The sequence below is a fragment of the Geotrypetes seraphini genome, chromosome 1, assembly GCF_902459505.1.
Source record: "Geotrypetes seraphini chromosome 1, aGeoSer1.1, whole genome shotgun sequence".
Taxonomy (NCBI): Eukaryota; Metazoa; Chordata; class Amphibia; order Gymnophiona; family Dermophiidae; genus Geotrypetes; species Geotrypetes seraphini.
The window spans coordinates 144262368-144268302 of record NC_047084.1 but is presented as its reverse complement, the minus strand read 5'-3'; positions in this window follow the sequence as shown (position 1 = coordinate 144268302).

The window sequence follows — 5935 nt, the reverse complement described above, 5'->3', positions numbered from 1 at the left end:
AGTAAAAGCAGCCCAAAAAGTGGATCTTGAAAATGTTCTTTAAGAACAGATAAGGAATTTTTAGGGCTTACGATCAAATATTTGGCCAAATTCAAATCCGTTGTATGTAAAGATACCACAAAAACGAAGGCGTCAGATTTTACTTCTGAGAACATAAGAATTGCGGCTGCTGGGTCAGACCGGTGGTCCATCGTGCCCAGCAGTCCGCTCTTCTGGTCAAAGACCAGTGCCCTAACTGAGTCTAGCCTTACCTGCGTACGTTCTGGTTCAGCAGGAATTTGTCTAACTTTGTCCTGAATCCCTGGAGGGTGTTTTCCCCTATGACGGACTCCGGAAGAGCGTTCCAGTTTTCCACCACTCTCTGGGGGAAGAAGAACTTCCTTACATTCGTACGGAATCTGTCCCCTTTCAACTTTAGAGAGTGCCCTCTCGTTCTCCCTACCACTAAAAACCCTAGTGCTCCTTCGTAAAAGGAGCCCTATGTATATACTCTTTCAATAATCTACACTTATCAATAATAATAAAATGCTAGAGGCGCATGCGCTCTTGAAAATTCGTGAGCGGTGGCGCCGTAAGGTGTGCTTCTGTGCCAGTCCTCACGGCGCCTGCGTGTGACTGTGCAGAAGACACCAGCGACTCCTCCCTCCCGCTCCTCTTCAAAGCGGCCTGCTGAAGTTCGCCAGCCGCTGTAGCGAACCTCGCAAGCCGCTCTCCACCTCCGTGCAGAAGAAGGAGTCGCCGTGTCACCTCCCGCCCTCACTCGCCGCTGCCGCCGCTGATCCTCCTCTTCAGAGCAGCCTGCGATCGTGGCCGGCTTTAAAGAACCTCGCAGGCCGCTCTCCAGCTTCAGTAGCACGCTCCCTCTGACGCACAGGATCGCGTCAGAGGGCACGTGCTACCGAGTTGGAGAGCAGCCTGCGAGGTTCGCTAAAGCCGGCCACCACGATCGCAGGCTGCTTTGGTGAAGAGGAGCAGGCCAGAAGACGCCTGGATGTTGGGAGGGTAAGAAGGGAATCAATACCGGGAGCCAGGGGGAAAGGGGGCTGCTTTGGGGGGAGGGGTGTGCTGGGGGGGAGACAGAAGGGGCCATGGAGAGATAAGGAGAGGGAAAGGGGGCTGCTTTGGGGGGAGGTGTGCTGGGGACAGACAGTTTTGCTCGGGGAGGGGGGGGAGACAGAAGAGGGCCATGGAGAGACAGTTAGGGAGAGGGAAAGGGGCCTGCTTTGGGGGGGAGGTGTGTCCTGGGGGCAGACAGCTTTGCTCGGGGGGAGAGGGGGGAGACAGAAGGATACAGACAGCGGCTAAGGAGAGAGAGAGATAAAGAAACACAGACAGACAGACACATCTATTCTAGCACCCGTTAATGTAACGGGCTTAAAGACTAGTTTAAAATAATACAATAACACAAAACCACCTCCCTCCCTCCCACCCTGGACGTGCAAGGAGATGGCACAGAATTAAAGACAAAAAAACAACTACAGAGAAGTAATATAAGAAGTCAACGGGCCCCCAAACCAGTTTCAGTACGTTACTATGCCCCGGCATTTCAGCATTCATTTTTTCATACCTTTAACTAGGGCATCGGTTCGCCCACCAAAAAGGAAAATTCAGGCGATCGTAATTTTTCCAGTCACGGGTTATCATCTGTACGGCCATAGTTAGGAAAAGACGTCACAATTTTCTTGAAGACACCGTAGTTAATTAAAGGCATCCGACTGCGCATAATCCATTACAGCGAGGAACACAAGTGAGGTGAGGTGAGATGTGATGTAATGTAAACCATTAGGCAAAAAGAAAGGATCAGAGTATGGAATCAATGTACCTCGCTGATTTAAGACAATGTCACTTTATTTAGCTAGTGATGGCGAACATTTTTTTTGGCCACTGCTGTTGTTATGCTTGGATCAATATCAGGTTGTGTCCTGACACCAGGTTTGAATATCCAGGTTTGTGCAGCCAGCTATCTTTTATCTGGTGACGTGTAATATTCAGCACTGAACTGCTTAAGTGAAACCAGATAAAGACTGAGTTTTACGTAGTCTGATTTGCCCCGTTAACGTAGGCAGGTAAGTACTGACCATGGGCACTTAACCACATAAGTACCAACTCTGCCCCTAGACAATTCACTTGATAGCGGTTAGTGCTAGTTAATTGTTGCTGGATATCGGTGGATAGCCCAGATGGTTAAATCGCTTTGACTATCGACCCCTACGGTCTAAGTTTAACTGAATTTGAATGAAAAATAGTGAAATGATTGACATAAGCCTTCATGTGGAGGGGGGTGGGGTATATGACTTAAGCTCTTCCCATATATATAAGATCTGAACCCAACTTACAGAAATTTAAAAATAGTTTAAAATGTTTCTTTTTTAAAGATGCCTTCAACTGACTAATCGATTCAAGTCTCCTCTTCAGGGAGAACAGCCCCAGCGTTTTTAACCTGTCAGTGTATGAAAAATTTTCCATACCTCTTATCAGTTTAGTCGCCCTCCTCTGCACTCCCTCGAGTACCGCCATGTCCTTCTTGAGGTACGGCGACCAGTATTGAACACGGTACTCCAGGTGCGGGCGCACCATTGCGCGATACAGCGGCATGACGACTTCCTTCGTCCGGGTCGTGATACCCTTTTTGATGATGCCCAGCATTCTGTTTGCTTTCTTCAAAAAGGGTATCACAACCCGGATGAAGGAAGTCGTCATGCCGCTGTATCGCGCAATGGTGCGCCCGCACCTGGAGTACTGTGTTCAATACTGGTCGCCGTACCTCAAGAAGGACATGGCGGTACTCGAGGGAGTGCAGAGGAGGGCGACTAAACTGATAAAAGGTATGGAAAATTTTTCATACGCTGACAGGTTAAAAACGCTGGGGCTGTTTTCCCTGGAGAAGAGGAGACTTAGAGGGGACATGATAGAAACCTTCAAAATCCTAAAGGGCATAGAGAAAGTGAATAAGGACAGATTCTTCAAACTGTGGGGAGCCACAAGCACTAGGGGGTCACTCGGAGAAATTGAAAGGGGACAGGTTTAGAACAAATGCTAGGAAGTTATTTTTTACCCAGAGGGTGGTGGACACATGGAACGCGCTTCCGAAGGAAGTGATAGGCCAGAACTCGGTACAGGGGTTCAAGGAAGGTTTGGATAGGTTCCTGGAGGATAAGGGGATAGAGGGGTACAGATAGAACTTGAGGTAGGTTATAGAAGTGGTCAGAAACCACTTCACAGGTCGCGGACCTGATGGGCCACCGCGGGAGCGGACCGCTGGGCAAGATGGACCTCTGGTCTGACCCAGTGGAGGCAACTTCTTATGTTCTTAAGTTCAGCAACTCTTAACCTTTCCCTGTCCCAATGTACTTTCCTTTTTTGTACCTTTACTTAATAAATATTGTAGTTCTCCCCTCCCTTCCTATTGTGTCTTTATAGTTTAAAAAAAGTTAAGTATGTTAAAAAATTGTTTGTCTTCCCATACTCCTGTTAATGTTTTAATTATTATTGTACAATGCTTAGTATCTCATGATAAGCGTTCAATCAAATAATCGAATAAACTTGAAACTTCTTAAAGGGAAAAGTGTATTCCTCGTACCGTTCACTTTGCTGCGAAGACTGTGGATGTGGATTTTGCATACGTGTGCATGCATGAACTTTCCCTTGGAAAATTGCCTAAGAAAAAGTTATCTTCAGGCACTTGAACCTCCTCTCCCCGCAGGTCCTTTCTCTGGCTTGCGTGACACACGCATTGTTGAAAGTACAAAATTATGCGAGTTGTTGCAGTGCCTCCTGAATAGGGCTACCTTTGGGAAAATCCAGACCCATGACCACGCCCCCCCAGGACTGCCCAGATCTGCCTCTTTCCTGCCCTGTTCCGCCCCCCCAGCCCCTCCCCCAGACGGAATCCACGCATGCGAGGACACGACGCAATGACGTCACTGCGCTGCGTCCGGGCATGTGCGGATGCCCCTTCCCGATGCGATCACGTCAGGAGGCTTTTCAAAACCGGGACAAAGTGCCGGTAACCCTACTCCTGAATCTCAACCCCAGAAATGCCTCTGCTCAAAATAAGCCCACGTGCTGTTCCACAGCAAGCAATTGGAGAGCTGCCAAGGAGGCCCAGTTTTTTGAGGGGGAGATTTTAGTACCTGCCCCAGCCCTACCCACTCTGCCTTGGCTCCACCCACTAATGGTTTTGCTGCCACATAAAGTGTTGCCCCCATCTATTTACTTAGGAAAACCCCTCAGCAACAGGGGCTGAATTTTTTCTTATGGACTTCACAACTAGGGCTATGGACTTGATCCATAAAGCCTTCAACTTCAACTGTATGACTCCGACTCCACAGCCCTGGCCTGTTCACAAAAAAAAACCACCCTGGGATTATCAGGGAAATTTACTATGCTGTGTTAAGAGAATCACTCACATTATTTGCCAAAAAAGCAATGCAATAATGTATCTTTTTTTTTTTAACCACAGTTCATATTAACATAATAATTCAAATGTGCCTAGCAGCTCACTATTATGCAGAATTAATAACACAGTTTGTGTGGAAATTGGAAGCTGCTTTGTTCATGGCAAGATAATGCCACCTAAAGAGATGCCATAAGTATGTAAGAACATAAGAATTATCATATAGGTCAGACCAAAGATCTATCCAGTCCAGTATCCTGCTTCCACCAGAGGCCATATCTGTCATTTTTTATCCCTGGGAAAAGCTTAAGGGGGCTGTTTCCCCTTCCCCAATTATCCTTTTCAGAAATGACCCCCTCGCATTGGATCCTTTTCCCAGAGACCACGACCCCGTATCGCCTTTAAAAATAACTTCCACCTGTGCACCCCTAGCACCTACTGGTGGCTAAGGGATGGGGAACCCGTGACCAGGGCGTGATGTCAGAAGGGACCCGAGGACGGTGCAAACAGCAGGTGGAAGGTGCTATGTACATCTTTGAACATTTACTCCCTCTTTTGGTAATGCGTAGAGTGGGGGTTTTAGCGCCGGCAGCGGCAGGAACTGCTCCGACGCTTGTAGGAATTTCTATGAGTGTTGAAGCAGTGACCGCCACTGGTAGCGCTAAAACCCCGTGCTATGTGTTAGTAAAAGAGGGGGTAAAAGAGGTATGTGGGAGGGGTGGAGAGGCACTGGGGCCAGAGCCCCCCCCTCCTCTGAAGACACCTGAGACTGGCCACCTGAGACCCCTGACAGTTCTACTGCCATCAATATACTTTCGCCTTGAACATAAAAGAGTATATATTTTTTTAAAAAATACACTCCTCCCTCCTTATTCGCGGTTTCGGTATCTGTGGTTTCAACTATTTGCGGTTTTTAGCGTGCTGGCTCCTCCCCCCCAAATTACATCATCCATGCCACCAACACCTATTCCAAATCAAGTAAAGGGGTGCATACCTGCCATTGCAAAGGGGTGGGCTAAGCCTCATTTCCACCTGGCCAAGTGCAACTGGGGCTCAACTCTGCTGGGACCCTCGCACGCCAGGCGGCAGCGGTGGCCGCCCCCTTTGAGCTCCTGTTACCATGGCCCAGACTGGAGCACCGCCCAGCCATTGGCTGCAACTGTCATGTGAGCGCCGCTGGAATTTGGGTCCGCGGCTCTGAGGAGGCGGGCTGGGTGCGAAGGGGACCCAGAGTTAAGAGTGGCGGCTTGGTGGAGTGGGAGGAGTTGGAGTGATGTGACAGGAGTTGGCAGTGGGCTTATCTCTCTCCCTTGCTCTGTAGACGGGGCCAGGGTTAAGGAGAGATCCGGGCAGGCAGGAGAGGAGGTGAATAACTTTCTCATATGTTATTCAGGGTTTTTAACAGAAAACTGTGAATAACATATGAGAAAGTTATTTGCAGTTTTTCCATATTCACGGCTATGTTCCGCCCGTAAGCACCGCGAATACGGAGGGAGGAGTGTATCTCTATATGCTACTTTGGGCAGGAGATTAGATTGG